Source organism: Corvus moneduloides, chromosome 3 (assembly GCF_009650955.1).
Source record: "Corvus moneduloides isolate bCorMon1 chromosome 3, bCorMon1.pri, whole genome shotgun sequence".
Taxonomy (NCBI): domain Eukaryota; kingdom Metazoa; phylum Chordata; class Aves; order Passeriformes; family Corvidae; genus Corvus; species Corvus moneduloides.
This window is the reverse complement of record NC_045478.1, coordinates 42,097,899-42,116,340: the sequence shown is the minus strand read 5'-3', so window position 1 is coordinate 42,116,340 and position 18,442 is coordinate 42,097,899. Positions and strand designations below refer to the sequence as shown.

Below are 18,442 nucleotides of genomic sequence, written 5' to 3'. Positions count from 1 at the left end.
TATACAAGATATTCATTCAGCCTAAATTCAGTGCATTGGGTTTTGGAAAGTATTGAACCTTGCTCACTCCTAGTAGTGTCTGACTCATCTGCCATTGTCTGAGGACAAATGAATGACCTCTCACCTAGTGACCACAGACACTCTGCCATCCAGTTGGAAAAAAGCCCTTTTTTTTTGACCTGAAATGAAATATATTCATATTTATATATTAATATATAAATGAAATACTGAAGAACGTTTCTGGTGTGTGAATTGATGGAAAGGTTTTAATACCAGTCTCCAAAACTCCTGAGTTTATCCTATGAATTACAGTTTGATTGGTACATCTGGAGGGGAAGAAAGCCAGGAGGGATGTGTTTACTTTTTTCTCTTTTTGACAACAGGAAAATCCCTGTATACTCTAGTGAACAAAAATCAGCACAGCATGTCTGTGAATGGACCTGTCTGCCAAAGATAATCCTGGCTCCAGGATTTCTGGCATTTAAAAACCAGTGAGAGGGATTTAACATATCAGGAAAGAGGGAAAAAAGGTATTATTTGAAGGTTCAAAAAACTTGGTACTGCTTTCAGCAAAGGTGGTTCAGATCATGTGTTCCTCTAAAGAAGCCCTATTCAGAAGCAAAGCAAATGCCAAAGTTGCACTAAATGAGCAGTGAGAGTCACATAAGGGCACCAAAAATGAACATTTTGATAAAAAATTTATGTTAGTTTGGACTAAGCCTTAGAAGGACTTAGCTTTCATGAGCTCTCCAGTTCTCACTGTTAGGTTGACTTGTGAACGACCATCTTGCATAGACTTCTGTCTTTAGATAACCAAAATGTTTCTTGGTGATAAGTGTTTTTGGTAAGAATTCTTTTTTTGCCTTGGGAACTAAGTAAATAGGTAAGGGCTAATGGCCAGGGCTTTGATTCAAACTGACTTAAACAGGCTGGGGAAATGGGGCAGCAGGAATGTTTCAAAATTCAACACCAAATGCCAAGTCCTGCACCTGGGAAGAAGACCCCTTGTAATGGCTGGGGGAACAGGTCTGCTGAAAAGGAACTGAGGATCTTGGCAGACAGGAAGCTGAATGTGAGCCATCACTGTGACCTGGCAGGAAACACCAGCAACATCTGGGGCTGCTTGGGAGAATTGCCAGTAGAGGAAGGGAAAGGATTAACCCCCACTACTGAGCGCCCAGATGAGAGCTAGACCCTGTGGTGAGGTACTGGGTTCCCCAGTACCAGACTGATAGCTCAGTTCAGTGAAGGACCACCAAGATGCTCTGGTGGCTGGAGCACTTGCCCTGTGCGGGGAAGCTGAGGGATCGGTGCTTTCGAGCCTGGAGAAGAGGTGGCTTTGGGGACACTTATCAGTTCTTCAAACCCACAAGGTGGTCCCTGAGAAAACTAAGCCATGATCCTCTCTAGTGGTACATGGAGAGAGAACAAGACATGATGGACATAAACTTAAAAAATAGAGAAAAATTTTCATTCTGAAGACAGCCTAGCAGTGGCTGCTCAGAGATGTCAAGTGTTCTCTGTCCTTGGAGGTTTTCAAGACTCAGCTGGACACCAACCTGAGCACCTGGTTTGACCTCAGATCTGAGACTATTTTGAGCAGGACATTGCACCAGAAATGTCGCAAGGTCCGTTCCTACCTGAATTACTCTAGGATTCGTACTCAATGACAGTGCCAGTTCAGTTGGGTGATCTTGCACGGTCTAGGCAGCTGTAATCTACTGAAGGCTTTAAATGAGAGTACTACACTGAAATGAAATCAGAGAGGACTCTAGCTAAGAATTTTATTGGAGCACTAGGTTTAATACCCAAATCTGTTTAAATGTGTCACAGACTTCGTAAATACTTCAGTACCACCTACTTAAAGAAAAAAGAGTAAGGCAGTTTCTGCTCACACTTAGAGTGCCTCAAGTGCTTGCTTTTTCACATTTTTTTCACATGTAAAGATGAGTACATTCACTGATATCCCATAACACTGACAAATAAAATATCATGATTCCGTGCTCAACCAAGGGAAAACGAATTGCACACGGAATTCATATTGCTCTCTTCTGGTTTACCTGTAAAATTTTAAAATCTCTAAAAAAACCCCAAACAAAAAGTCTTAGCAGAAAGGAAAAAAACCTACAAAAAATGGATTGAACCCCAGAACAAGACTAATTCCATTAATTCAACTTATTATTTAATCAAGGAATACAGAAATCTGGATATGCTACCAAAGCATTTTAAAATGCAAGTTAATAATGCTCAGGTGACTGACAATACAGCAGCACTATCCTCAGGCTTCATTTTGAATCTAATTTATTTAATCCAAAAAGCCCAGCCATACAGCAAGCAAGGTAATCTTTTCTGGTTTAAGTAAAGATTTGGAGGTAAAGAAACCACATACTACAGAAACTATAAATGTCAACTTTTTTCCCCCCATGATTTGCCATTCAAAAATTATTTAAAATAGAAAGACATCAATTTTGTCCTGTAATTACTTTTGTCAAGGTTACCAATTTTATACCTAGCCAACTGATTTTTTTTCCTGGTTCTATTCTCTGCTGCAAAAATATTATATTTGAAATGAAAGGCACTTATGGTATACCTGGGAAATTTACTTTTAAAATCTGTACACACTATGTATGTTAATATACATTATTATTATAACAAAGTATAAACTGTATTAACTTGGAATGGACGCATGTTTCCATTTATGTTTGTTGTGCTGTGTCGAGAGTCTCCATACCACTAAAAAACATGGTTTAAAATTATCTTTTTTGTCTATTACTTTTCCTTTTACCTTGTGAATACTTCTTTTCTGTCTTCCTTTCTCCTTCTACCCTTTGGAAGTTCCCCAAGTTATCTCTATATTTGAACTGCACATTTCTTCTCTAATTATTCTCTAATTGCCTGCTTCTTTCCCCTTCCTTGTTACAGATTTGTCTTCCTTTCATTCCAGTCCCTGACTTGACATTTGTTACTCTTAGAAGAGGACCTCATGGAATCTGTAATACCTTATGAGAGATATCAGGATATCCTGATATCCTTAGATATCAGGAGTCCAAGAGTGATAGATGGAAGAGCTGTGCAATGAAACACCAGAAGCAAAGAGCAGCTGTTGTGGTGACCATGTTCAAGACAAGGAGGAGAAAGGCAATGTTATATCACAAAAAAAAGGTTTCATATATATACATATTTATGCACTATCACTGCTGTTATATTTCCTTTCTTTGTGTTTCTGCTTTCAGAGCTAGAAAATATATATTATTCCTTTCAATGTATTTCGCTATCAGAATTGATCTCTTTTTAAACACTGTCTCGATTAACTACTGAATGCTTCCACCACAGGCTGCATAACTAAGAAACTACTGTGACTATCCTAAAGTATTGAGAAATGTGCAAATTAAATTGACTGTGGAAGATGTTAAAAATTTCTAATTGGGGAATGCATCCCCTTGGAATATGAAATCATAGAAGTACACAAATCAGAGCACTGCTTAACTTTCAGTCTAAGAACAAAACTGTAATTCTTTGCAAGTTACACATAAAAACCAGATATCAAACTAACTTCGGAAGTTACACTAGAACTGTCACTCTGGAATTATATTCAAATACAAGAGTATATATGTTTTATCAGAAGAGTTATACATATATATATAATATATATATTATATATACTATATACATACATATTATATATATTATTATATAATATAATAATGTATAGATGATATATTATATTATATATATATTATATATCTTATTTTATATAATTTTATATATATATATATATATATATAAAATATTATTACAGCAGAAGAGTAATCTCCTGGACTGTAAAATGACAAAAGGTATCACTTCTCTGAGACCGAAATTAATTTTGTATCATATTAAAGATGGCAACATCTATTTTTTTAAAGTTGAGTAGTTTCCCTATGATATGCCTTGGGATTTAAAAAAAAAAAATCCATTAAGCAATGAGGATAACATGAATAAATATCACAAATAACGAAGATATTTTGACATCAAAATATAAAAATCTGGTAAGATTTAGTCAGGATAGGAAGAACTGACTTTTTTTCTAGGGAGTGAAAAGAAAAAGATACCTTTTATGAGGACTTGAAGTACTTATATGTCACACATAAAATATTACAGAAATACTGTGTGCTGTGTGTTGAAAACTTTGAAATAAACCAGGTTAGAGAAACACAGGTCTTATTGCTCTGCATAAGTCACCATGTGTGATTTGTCTCAGACTGGTGGTTTCTAAAATAGTGACCTGCTGTAATTTTAAAACATGATGTGTTTTCTTCCAAGTTTGATATTAAGGCAAAAAGATTTGAATCCTTGTGTCAATTTAATAGAATAGGTGGTCATGCCCTACTGCCATGCGTGTAACATAAACCCTTGTGACTGATGGTGTTGTATTAGCCCAGCTCCCCAGGAGAATTTGGGACCATGTTTCAACAAAAATAGAATAGTGACAAGCCCATATCTGAAAGAATGAAATGCTGCCCAATGCAGCTACACTGTTTAGGCCGTATGATACTGAAATTTCACAACAGGAATATAATTTGGTTTTAAAAAGGAATGACATGAGCGGGTGTGGAATAACATGCCATGAACAGGAAGCTTTTTAAATATAAAAAGCTCAGAATAATGAGAATGGAGAAACACAACAAAGTTCCACAGAGACGTTTGCAAACAACTGCCCTGCACAGGAGACCTTAATCATATATGCTGTTCAGCTCTTGTTTTTAAGATCTCTAACAGTCATCTTTCCCTTTTTTGTTCATTAATATTCTATGAACATCTTTAAAGAAGAGGAAGATGAGACATCAGTGTGTACTGTCATACACAAATTATCCCAGACTCTCAACAGCTTCTTCAGTTTCAGTTGTTTGTGCATGGGATTCTGATATTCTGACAAGGAATACTGCTGATGTGATGGTCCAAAATATCTCAGTTTCCCCTTCTTTCCATATGTTTCTTCCCTCAAAGTCACTAGGGATAACACAGACCTTTGACAATGCAGGGGAGGAAGGGGCAGGTCCTGTCCTTCTGAATAAAAGGTTTTGGTAGAGCCACTCCAGTGATGATCCACCCCAATAAAAAGCGGGCAAAGAGCAAGGAAAGACACATTTGTTGTGTGACACAACACACACTTTACTAAAATGAAAATTACTCCTTAAAATTGTGTTCCTGGCATATTTCTGGGTATTGTGTAGGCACAGACATTTTAATTAGAATTTTGTGATCTCAAAAGGGAAAATTCTCCATGAAATGAAGCAGTACTTCGATAGTGCTTTTAGATTTTGAATTGTTTTCTTGGAGTAAGATGCTAACATTCTCACTGGGGTCTCTGAAGTGCCATATGTGTCTTTGTAAGATCACATTCTACTTCCCAGATAAAATGCTACTATGCCTGCAACTCTGCTAGATGATCCTGTAATTTTGTAATTTATTTTTCTTAGTTCCTTTTTTTCACACTTTTTAGGCTGGTGCTATCTTTCATTACTCAAAGTAATTTGATATTGAACCACATTTTTTGTGATTTATATTGATCACGCTTTTATGCAATTATCCTTTTGTTCTCATGCCTGTGTTTCAGTGACTGTCAGTGTGTACATTTATTACACTGTTAGGAGAAAATATTTCTCTTTAGGAGTAAATCTCTATCTGATTTGTAATCTATTAATATACTATTTGATGACTCTTTTTTTGTATAGCTCAAAGCCTGAATCTAGTTGTTTTTTTTCTTTGCTATCTATTCTCTGGATTGAAAATATTAGATGCTACTTTCTCCAAGTACTCAGTAAGTATTATTAAACTATTTAATGAATGGAAAGTATTTTGAAATACATCCTTAACATGATATTTATAATTAGAGGAATTCAAGTAAGTGAAAATGCAGTTTTGTCTTTGCAAGTTTGTTTGTGCTTCCAATTGCAAAAAATTAATATTGTAATTTGATTCTCAATAATGATCAAATATTTGTGCTGAACCACAAAGATCCTTACCCAAAGAAAATATACCAAATTATGCTACATGTGACATAATAAATATGAGACTAAGGAATGAAGGCCGAAGGACAGTACAGTAAAAGTAGAGGAGTTCCCTGAACTGATCATGTTTAGCACAACTGTGCTAATGTTTGGAAGGATGGATCCAAGTCAGGATTATTTATTATGCTATCTAGATAAATAGATACAACATACCTCAGTAGATAAATGGCTGATAAGATTCTTGCAGACATCACAGAAGAATAGGCTGATCAGAAGAGATTTAAAGGAAAGGGTAGGAGCCCTGTAGGTATTTTAAAATGATGTAAAAGATCATAAAGGAAAGAAAGGGTCATGGGAGAAATAAGGAGAACTTGAGGGTAAAGTACCCACCTTGAAGCAGTTGAGGTATCTGCAGAGTGTGCAAACAGAAATACCACTACATTCTGCACCTGAAGGACTGGCTAGTAAAATGGACAGTGTACACATGTGCATAATCCTAATGGCAGTGAAAAAGAGCACAAACCCTGGGAATGGCAAAGAGGAATTAGAATTGGAGGAGAAACAATAAATACAGTGACAAACACTTGTAGATTTTAATCTGTATAACAAAAACAGAAACTGAAATAAATGGTGCAAGGACACAATATTATTTAATTTTCATGTTTTAAGAAGAAAGCTGTGTCAAGGAAAATAGCTCCTGGAAAAGATACAGTTTATTTCTAAACGTATCGCTGTCTGTAGTTAAAATGTGCGGTCATATAGATACTCTGTACAGCTCTAAGTAGTGACTTGGAGCTGTGCTTTGCTTTCAGACTGATCATTGAGGTTTTTCACAGAAATAGTTTACTGGGAATGGAATAAAATTGTCCCCGAAGAACAAGTGTAATTGACTGCCTATAGGATGAAGAGGAAATAATGCCTGAAATAATGCTGATTTGAGGATTCTTATTCAAAAGCAAAACATTACAAAACTGCACAAATCTTGCAATGAAGTTATTCTGGTATGTATGAGTAGTTTTCAGCATATGGAATCTTTGCAACTGTAATATTTAATTTCAAATAATTTAGTGTCATTTTTTTACAGGAGAACAATAACCTAAAAAGTTACACAAAGAGAAGACTTTATCTAGGGCAGTGCTATTTATTTCCTAAAAGATAAGGGTCACAGTCCTGTGTTATTTCAGGTCAAAAGCCTGGGCTTTTGAAGACAAACAAGCATTTTCATACCCATCTGGACTCTGCAATCAACCCTGCTTTGCTGTTATAATGATGATGAGGTTATTCACCTGCTCAGTGAATCCCAGGTATGGAGTGAATGCCTGGTCTCTGTATCAGCCCTTCTGTGCACCTGCCCCAAAACTTCAGTTCCAGCAAGTAAGGTCTATTAATTGAAATAACACTGTTAAAGAATTCAAGAGCAAATGTTTATTTTTTCAAAAGCTCCAAAATTCTATTTCCTCTTTAAGTACAATTCTGGGCCATAATATGTCACAGGGACTGAGCAATTTACTGAGCATTTAATTATTGAGTGTAAATTTTCTCAAGTGTCTCGATAATGAGTTTAGTAAAAACAAGTAAAGGAATATCCAGAAGGAGGTTCAATTTAGGCTGAGTTTTATGAATTTAATATTGGTGTCTTGGCCAATTTGCATGTGGGTAATTCCTGTCTATATTGCTTTTGCAATTCAACTGGAAAAGATGGGTTTCCTTTGTTACCTTTGAACTTCTTTATTTTGTTGCCACATGCCCTTGATCTGTTGCTGCATTTTGACTCTAAAATTATCTTCTTTTATTTTTTGTGGCCTCATTTAGCTTAGTTCTCATTAAATAAGGGGTCTATCCTTCACCTTCAATTCATCTGTGCTTTTATTTTCTTCACAATTATGTTCTTTACTTATTCAGGCTATTTGTTCTTAAGAGTAAATTTGCAAGAATAACCTTTGTAATTCTAAAGCACTTTCAGATGAATCAGGAATTAGTGTTCTATAGCAGATTTCTAGGCACTATGCTAGGCAATCTCTTGCCTCTTTTTAACCAATGCTATAGGGCTTAGAGAAAGATTCTAGAAACTCTTTTTTTTTTTTTTATTTTAATAATATATGTGCTTTTCTTGGGTCGGTGTTTTCTCCACTTGTTTGAGCCTCAAAACATGAAGTCTCAAGACTTTCCATAATTTTTCTAAGTAGCAATGGTAATAATTATGGCAGGTCTTGTTTTTTATTCCCTTTTTATTGTATGATACAAAATATAATGCAAGTCTGGTAATCTCAGGATTGTTCTCACTATATTACATCTCATGTAACCACTCATAAGTCTGCTAAGTTGGTATAAAAACATCAGAGCCATTCTGGTCTATGTCCATTTTTTCTTTTTTTTTGTCTTTGCTCTGGTAAGCACACGGTAATAAAGGTGAGCAGTGAAGAAGACCCTCGCTTTAGACAGTATAATTTTGAATCAAAATCAAAGTTCTTTAGGTTAGGTGTCTAATATCCACTAAGCTAAATGCCTACTAAATTTTGTGTATTGGACGAAATAACAGAAACTAATTCCATTTGGCTTAGAATACAAAATACGTGTTTGTAGTTTCTTAGAAATATGACTCCTCTATAATGTGTATTATTGGGAATTATTTTAGACTTGATGTCAAATAGGCTCACTTAGCTATTCAAAAAGCCTTACAGTTTTCATTCTGCATCAGGAGAAAAAGCTTGAGCAGTGAAAGGGGCAGGCAGAGACGGAAGTGCATTAGTTGAACATGCCAAAGGGTAACCAACAGAGAGAGAAACCACTCATCCTTTAAAATTAAATCTCACTCTGTGTGTGCTGTGTATTCTATATTTGGTGCTATTCTTTTTACTGTTATTGAAGTTCTTTTCCAGTTCAGAGCCAACAGCTATAAGTGTAACTGATCTGGATTAATTTATATTGTATTTTGTAACATTTATTTTGACAAATAAGGTTTTATTAAAATAATCCATTTCAGTATATAATTATCAGCCACAACTTTCTCCTGCAATCTTACAAGCAAATTTCAAATAAACTAGCTGCCTGAGAAATAAATAGAATTTAAGTTCTAAATAAGTATAATATAAGCTCCACATCTGTAAAACTTAGAGATCAGTACTTCTGAGGCTGTGGAATGCTCTAGTTGTATGATGTGAATTAAGTTACTGCCAGGACGGATGTATTAAAATGCATTATTTATTATTTCATCTCAATCTCATTGAAATCTTTGTCTTCTTCTGATGTGTAAGTTGGATTCTCCTCATTTTCCCCCAATTATTAACTGAAACAGCCTACAGAATTGCTCTCAGGAGACTCTAAGGCAAAACTTCATTTGCTTCAGTAGACACAGTAAATTTCTAGCAGTTTAAAAAAATATATTTGTTTAAGAACTTCAATTTCTGAACTGATCTCTTTTATGCTCGAGATACACTCTTTCTAAACATGTGTACTAATAAGAGACATGAATATGAAACCAAAGTTGTGTGCTGGTAGGTACCATTTTAATATGAAGATGCGATTGGAATTTAAATGTGAGATACTAGGATGTGTCCATAATTCTTCATTTTTGGGTATTTTCTTAGGCTTTGAGACCTGTATAAATATAAATTCCACAATATTTTCATTGAGAAGTATTAGAGCTAAAGGTCATGAAGATATGAAAGTTCATAAGGTTCTGTTTCTATGCTGTGCACTGCCATGCTACGCTGTGCTGAATGCATTACTCTCTTTTGGATGCCGTCTGTTGCTAATACTGGTAGATGAACATGCTGTCCTAACACACTATCTCAGCACCAGGGATGTCTAGAGGAATGAGCTCTAAATTTAGTATAGGAGATTAATAAAAGTAGCTGTTGGACTGGACTAGTATTTCTTATGTTAGAATAATATTTGACAGCGCACATGCAAGCATACATCTACAGCTTCCCCAAGCCGAGTCTTATGTTAGGATATGGTAGTGTTGCAACAACTTTGAAAGCCAGCTTCTGACTGTTGGGTGTGTATAAATGCTAAGTCATAAAATAATATCAGTCAAGACTTAATGCATTTTGTCTCATTTTTTCAAAATTATGAGCTGTGACCCATCAGTAGTACTTAGAAAGAATTTTGTAATGCGTGATTGAAAAATCAAAACAGTGTAAAATAAACTTTTACTTCCTGTTCACAACAAAACTGGAGTAAATATGTACAGAGAGAAGAAGAAAGCTATAATTCAAAGGTGAAAATTGTTTTGCTCTTGAAACAAAACAGGAAGCACTTTGGAGCAGATTTGGATTCAGTATTTTTATAGAAGAAAATCATGAGTTTTCAGAAGGAAAACTGGTGAAACAACGCATTCAGTGATTTTTTTTTTTTTTTTTTTTTTTTTCAGGAAGTGCTCTGCAATCTGTAATGAAATTTCTGGTCAGACCCATGAGAATGACTGGATTCTTTCTGTGTAAATGACCTTTAACCCAGGATTGGAGAGCTAAGGTCAGATATTGAAGGCCCAGTTCAAGTATTTGATTCAAGAAAGACAGCTGATGGCATTGAATTTAAGGTCACACGTATAGATCAAAACCCAAGCCAGAGCCAGAGGATGACTTATGCCACATGGCTATGCACAAACCTATTTCTCCTGAAGTGGGACAGATTTATCAATACTGCTGGCTGAACTGACTCTGTGTGTTTTGCCAGGCTCCAAACCATGTTTCAGCATTTCTTAGCACCAGAGAAAATTAAGGCAGAGAACATGCTAAAAACTAAGTGGTTTTAAACACTTTTAATCTAAGTGTTAAAACCAGAGTAAGATGATGACAGTGACTTGTTTGTTTTGCCAGTGCTGATGTAGCTTTAATGTCCTACAGTCCAATCTTCCCTTCATTTTCAGGGTTATAATTTTCAGAAGTTCAGCAAAATGTAAATATTTCCACTCAATAGAAAAGGTCATGAGAAGATCAGCTCAACCTTTCAGTACAATCACTCTGAATCCCTGAGTACAAAGGCACTGGCAACAAAGCATCTGAAGCAGGTGGGAAGAATTGTTATGTTCATTTTGACCAGAGTAAGGTCAGTACAGAGAAAAGCCTTAGCTTAGTTTTTGATAGCAGTTATAGAGAAATCTGTGGCAAGTCATCAAACGTCCATGTGACTCACCTCTCTCCTTTATTTAGTGGTCTTACCGTGATGCTTTATATAGCAGAGAATACCCCAAGGTGTTTTTCTTTTCCTGATTTGCAGCGATGGTTACTCAGGCACTTGGCTAAAATGGATGCTGCCTTTCTGATGCTTCCCATTCCAGACCCTGCTTGTTGGAGCAAGGAACCTCTACAATTGGCTACCCTACAGTGCTAGGATGCATATGCTCTCTTTTTCTTTGAGTACCAGTGTCTTCGTAACCAAGCACTCAGGACTGAAAGCACTTAAACTGAAAGTTTGAAGCTTACAAGGCTTGTAAGGTTTAAAGTGATGCTTGAGTTATAAGTTTTAAGCTTTTATATCTATATATAAAATCGTATAATAATTATATTTTATTAAGATTTTATATATAATAAACTTTTAAAATATAATAAGGTTTAAGCTGATGTACTTGCTCATAGTAAGACAATGTTTTCTAATTAGGCTTTAGGTACTACTTCTAGAGATATGACTATACCTGAAGCTGCTTTTTAAAACCAGGTATCAAAATTCATTCAAATTATTGAACCACGTGTGTATTTTGGTTGCACAACTTTTTAAGTATTCCTTACTACTAAGTGTTCTTATCTGTGAAGATGTTTTGTTAGATTTTCTTTTTCCTTCCAAGACGAATTTGATCTTTTTTACACATTCAGCAAGTTGCACAAATTTCAGGTTTTAAATTTCTTGATACATTTGATAGTAACAGCTCTGAAAATATCTCTTTGATTCTATTTTTCTTCCCAAATAGTTATTACAGATGCTAAGTAACGTTACAATTACCAATAAAACTTAGAGAAAATTCAGAATAATTAATCAGATAATGTCCTCAAGCTTTTTTTTTTTTTAATTTAGTCCTTCAGAATTTGAACTATATGGGTTCATAATCAACCAGAACAAAGACAACATTTTTATGTATCTTTTTCTTTTTTTTTTTTCCAGTACATATTGTGGGAAAAAAAAAAATGAAGGCAAAATGATGCTGTTCAACTTTTCATGAAGTTTCATGAATTCTTTTGGTGTAGGACCAGTCAGATGAGCTACATCTTACTTTGGCAGTTAAAGGCATATCACTCTATGTAGACAGTAACAGCACAGAGTGGTACAATGCTTTGTAATCCTTAGAAGAAAACCTGTCATCTTGGACTATAGCAAAGCATATTATTAGCATATTTAATCTACACATCACTGATGCAATGACACAGAATAAGATTGTAGCATTTTACCTGCACTTCTATAAATCATGGCTAAATTGTCAGTTCTTTTAAGATGGATTGGATTTTGGTGGGATTTTTATAACTGTACATCATGATAAGAAAGTAATCCCTACCACATAATTCCCATGCAGGTACAAGATCCTTTTACACATCTGTTTGAGAAACCTTTTTGTGAGGTACAAAACATGAAAAGGCATCAACTCAGAGGGGCAGCCCATGCACTCAATTTTTGAAACAGAATATTTGAATGAGATTGGGACAGGAAGAATATTCCCCATGCAGCGACATTATGTCACAGACAGTTATGAGATATTCTTTCCACCTTCCTGTCTCCTTCCTTTTCTCTCAGGATCATGGAACTATTTATATATCCATATCTATATACCTGTATCTATCTATACATAATCCATCTTCCACTAGCATCTTGTCATAGTGCTCTGCACTCAATAGGACAAATTGATTTTCATAATGAAAACAAAATGAAGGTTCCTCCTAAGTAGCATCCAGAATTTATTCATATTTTTAAAACATACACTTTCCTTCAACCCCATGTAATTCATATTTCTGACAAGAAAAATTGTTTTGTAGTGAAAGTCTCAAAGGAAGTTCAGTCATTTCTCACTACACAGCCTACTGTACACAGAATAGCTAAAGAAGACAAGAGAATTCATTAGTATTCTACTGACCTTCTAGACAGACTGCACAGGAATTCTGAAGGTTAATTTAGAGCTAAATTAATTAAGATAGCACATAATTAATAGCACAAAAGAATTAAGACAGCATATTTTCAGTGATGCCCAGTGACAGGACAAGGGACAATGGGTACAAATTGAGACACAAGAACTTCCATCTGAATATGAAAAAATCTTCTTTATTTTGAGGTTGACAGAGCTGCCCAAAGAAGTTGTGAAGTCTCCTTCTCTGGAGTTATTCAAAATCTGTCTGGACATGATCCTGTGCAACCTACTTTAACAGAGAGGTTGGACCAGATGATCCCCAGAAGTCCCTTCCAGCCTGAACCATTCTGCAATTCTGTGACTCTGTGATAATATACAGGGTCAGATTGTGGTCTTTCCAGGGTTTTTCTGTCTGAACAAGACACTAATTCTTAATTTTGTTCTTTAAAAAAAAAAAAAGTACTTATCCATACCACAATATATACAAAATATTTAGGAAAGCAAAGAATAATGAATTTCTAGTGCACTTTCATTCCTGCTGAGTTATGTCATTCAATTATCAATATTTTTATTTTTCTAGACACCTTTTCCTTAATCATAAACAAATGCAAAGGTATATATGATGCATAAGTCCAAAGATGGGGCAGGGGAAGCGGGGAGAGAACATGAGAAATGGTATTCAGATGGAAAGGAGGTATCCAGGTCAGAAAAGTGGTAAAAGAGAGCAGTGATCATGAATTACAGGAAGGACAGACCCGGATTGTTTATAAATATATTAGAATGCCACTCTCATTTGAGTACTTGCATCTTTCCATGAAATGAAATGACATCTTAACTGAACCCATTACATTCTATGCAGGAGAGCGAAAATGGTAAAATATTGAATTTGAATCGCAAAGCAGAAAGCACAGCTCAGACAAGTCTGATTACTTTTTGCTTTATGAGTATTGGGAGTCTCCATGGGCTGGTATTGACTGACTAGGCCTATCAGGTCACATGGTGTTTCCTTTTCCTTTCAGCCATAAGTAATAATTGTTTTTTTCCATGGCTGTGGCCCTGTAACAGCCATTGATCACTTCATAGCTTTTAAGGCCAGAAGAGAACACTGCATTCATTTAGTCTGACCTGTAAAGTGACATAGGAGGTAACACCTCACCCAATGACATTCACATGAAGTCCAATAATTTATGGTTTAATATAGTACATCTCTGGAAAGAAACCCATATTGATTTTAAGATGTTGTATGATGGACAGAAAATCTACTACTTTCCTTCACAAAGTGACCCAATGGCTATTTCTTAACACTAGTAGAAATGTGTCTCATATTTCCACTTTGAATGTGCCTATCTACAGACTATAGGGAGTGAGCTTTCTTGTGGCTATAAATAACATGGCATCCATTAGCCCTCTCCTACTGCATACTCCTAGCTTATTAGTATGTTACAGGCCAGGTTCTTTACTTTCTCCCTGTGGATAGATTGCCTTCTTGAGTATTTCCTTGTGAGGGGGCTTTGAGCCCCATGATTCATTCTGAGTAACAGCTAGAAGTTGGGTTTTCAGACTACTACTTGAAACTGGGAACTAGAAGCCATTCATGTAGAGAGACAATATAAGTTTTTGAGTCTTATTAACCACTTAGCTGCATATGTACAAATGATTTAAATGAATATCAAGGAATCTTACAAAGATGATGGTGGATCTTGCAATTATATGTCTTAATATGGAAACAGCCCCTGCAGACTGGCAAATGGGATAGCACTTACAGGTGGTTGAGTACGAAGAAAATAAACTATATTAAAGTTATATAGTCTGAAGAGGCTTCCTTACCAGTCTGAACTATCTAAAGTGCTGCAGAAACAGAGGTTCCCAGGAGGAAAGAGGTAAGATAGTGCCAAAATACATAATGTTTTCTTGACCATAATACCTACTGCGCTGGCAATATCTGTTTGTAATGTTGTTAGAAACGCAAAATAGATGTGTTTTATTTAGTAGACATGTTAAAATGTGTTTGTGGTTTTTTTTTGTTTGTTTGTGGGGTTTTTGTTTTTTTTTTTTTTTTTAATATTTAGTAGACATGTTAAAATGTGTTTGTTTGTGGGTTTTTTTTGTTTGTTTGTGGGTTTTTTGTTCTTTGTTTTTTTTTTTTTTAATTATTATTAAGTGCTACAATTCGGTCCGAGCTTGAAATATTCTTAGGAACTCCTCAGATAAAAGCAATGGCTAATTTTCTGTCCTTTTATGATCCTCAAATGTATTGTCCAAGTCCTATTTCACAAGGGCCAATGAAGTATTCTAGATTCTGAACATTCTTTTTCTAAGCAAATTTTTCTCTCGTCTTTCAGAGCAACTCAATTCCCAGTATAAGCCGCTCTTCTCCAGCATCTCAAAACCAAATGAGCCATGCTGGATTTTCTGGATTGTTCTCATGGCATAACCTAGTTTTCACAAAAGGCAATGGAAGATTCATCAATTGTTCTAATGGAAGATTAAATGGCAAACTTTTCAACTTGTCTTGAAAAAAATCTAACCATAACTAAACAGCTTTTGTGTCAAAGCTAAGTCTGCCAAGCTGAACTGTACTGAGGAGCCAACCTAAAGCAGCAGGATACCTGATACTGCAATTACCATCCTGTTTGTCAGAAGCCCTTCTTTTTTGACAGCAATGGCATGCTTTTGTCACTTGAAACCTCTTTAATTTGCTGTAAGAGCTCATAGTGTTCAAACAGCTGGTGAAGAAAACAGTTCTGTGTTTACAATGGACATCATAAATAAAAATTTCTAGAACTATGAAAGACTAATTTTAAGATTTGTTTAATCTTATTTCTGCAGTATAAAAGCATCTAATCTGGGCAATAATGCATGTAAACTTCTAGTCCATGGAGGTGGGCCTTAAACCATGTGACTGACCTTATTGCCTTTTATAGTAAAGTAACTGGATCTGCGGACAGGGATGGAGCAGGGGATGTCATTAGCATGGATGTTAGCAAGGCTTTCGACTTTTTCTCACAATGTGATTTTGTGCAAGTAAGGACACTATGGCTGAGGGGAAAGTTTTAAGGATAGAAAGATGACCAGAGGGTTAGACTGAGAGGCTGGAATTTAATTGGTCACATGCTACATGAAGTCTAGTAACAAGTGATCATCAGAGGGTCTAAATGGGGACCCCTTCTCCTCAACACTTTTATCTGTGACCCAGAGGAGGCAGTTGTCATCCCTCACCCCCACAAGTCCAGGAAAGGCATCAATAACTTGGAGACAGCACAGCAAGGGCAACCAAGATGCTCAGTGAGCTGGAGCACTTGTCCTCTGAGGAGAGGCTGAGGGAGTTCAGCAGAAGAGGCATCTTTGGGGAGACTGAACAGCAGCCCATTATTAGCTACTGGTGGTCCTTGAGAAAGTGGAGCTGGCTTTCACAGTTGTAAACAAAGGAGGGGTGACAGTGGGTGTAGCTTGAAACAAGAAATGTTCAGACTAGATACAAATAGAGACAATGGAATAGGTTGTGTGGAGAGGTTGTGCTGTCTCCGTCCTTGGAGGTTTCCCAGGTCCAGCTGGGTAAAGCCGTGGGAAACAGCGAGTTGGACTGGAGATGTTCTGAGGACTCGTCTGTCCTTGATCCTATGAGTTTAACCCTTCATAATAGCTAATTTCCCCACAGAGTGCCTAAACTGCTATGGAAGAAGCCTTTCTTCGGTTAAGATGTCTGATTTTTAAGGTGCCAGTATTAAACAGGAATATCATCCTATTAGGGAATATAAATGATACTAATAAACTGAGTCATAATGCTACTCATAGCAAAGGACTCTTAAATGAAAAGTCACATCTCACCCCTGTAGTCGTGACCAAAAGTCTTTTCCCCTGGAGAAGCGATTTTCTGTAAATTCCTATCATAGGTATTTAGATATTTTCCCCCTTCACCCACACATTCACACACACACTAACCATGCAGCCACATTCCAACTAGTTTTTGAACTGTATTTATGCCAACTTTACTTATCTCAAAGAGCAGAGGGTTACCCTAAGTCCCTGTTTATGCTTGGGGATGTGAGATCCAGAAGGACATTGCTGTCCTGCTTTCTATAGACACTGGACTTCATGTTTATCAGGTAGTCTTCCTTGAAAATTTTCATCCTACATCTGATTATAATCAGATGAAATAGCTAAGGACCATGGTGCTGCTGGTCATGCTTTATTCAAGCAGTGTCTATTTCTGTAGTATGGCTATGCTTGCTTCCAAAGCGGTGCTTGGCTTCAGGTACAGTGCTCTATTAGATGTCTCTGATGAGCATTTGGCTTTTAGCTGCTTACAACTATGACCTATTAATTAATTAATACAAGAGCAGCTAAATTAAAAATGCAATGGCCTTTGGTACCAGAAAGACAAGTGTCTTAAGCAATAGCAAAGTCAATAATAGTTTAGAGGTATGTAAAGTTATTGTCTAGAGTACAGATGTGAGATGATGGATGAACACAAGGGGATCTGATAGTCTGAAGGGTAAACTTGAAAGACCAGGATAAATTATACATGCCTAATTATTACATGACTATTTTCCTATCTCTATTAAAATGTAGGATAAAGGGACATAAAATAGAAATAACCTTGAAGATCTCTGTAGAGAGGCTAGCAGGAGCTGGCAGGAGCAGACATGCAGCCTGTCTGATTTTCTTTACACTCTGAAATTAGCAGGGGGAGTCTGAAGTGCAGGAGATGTCTATGAACAATATAAAAAACTTTAAAGAAAAGGTATAGACCTTTTATTCATAGGAATACAAAAATATTCTATGTGCCTTAAGACTCTTATCTCCATTCAATTCTTCATCAATTATAAAATTATTGAATTCAGTTTGTAAATAATCAGTGATTCTTTCATTTACATGATTCTAGTATGCATACATTAACAAATTTACACAGCTTTGAAGAACTTTGTCCTTTCTTGTTTTTAACCTTCCAGTCATGCAATCTGGTTCTGTGCAATGGCTGCTGAAATCGTTCATTTCTTTTTTAAGGTGACCTTGGGTTGACTTCACATTTCACATAACTGATTAAACTTAGTGGCAATTATTTTCAGATATTTTAACATACTCTCAATCCTTTCTCATGTACTTGCCAGAAATCTAATTTTAAAATAAATTTGCGCATGTAACATTTTCGCTATTTCCTTCAAGTGTCTAATTATACTGGTACCACTGTGAAGACACCTTCAGTGTGTCCAAAACGGGTGTAAAGACCTGCCAGCAAATGTATTCAAGACAGTAATTTGGGCATCATCTTTCAAATGTACAGGTAATGATGGAACAAGTGCAAGAACACATTCTTTAGAATTAGGCCTGTAGTAATACATATGTTCCAATAGATAAATGTCTTGAGTGCTATAATGTGTAAAGCACCATCCCAGTC

The 18,442-nt window shown here is 36.0% G+C and overlaps 1 protein-coding gene across 1 annotated transcript in view; it reads right to left on the bottom strand.

Moving 5' to 3' along the window:
* FUT9 (fucosyltransferase 9) overlaps nt 1-18,442 on the bottom strand; it is a 102,127-nt gene that overhangs the window by 46,599 nt on the left and 37,086 nt on the right.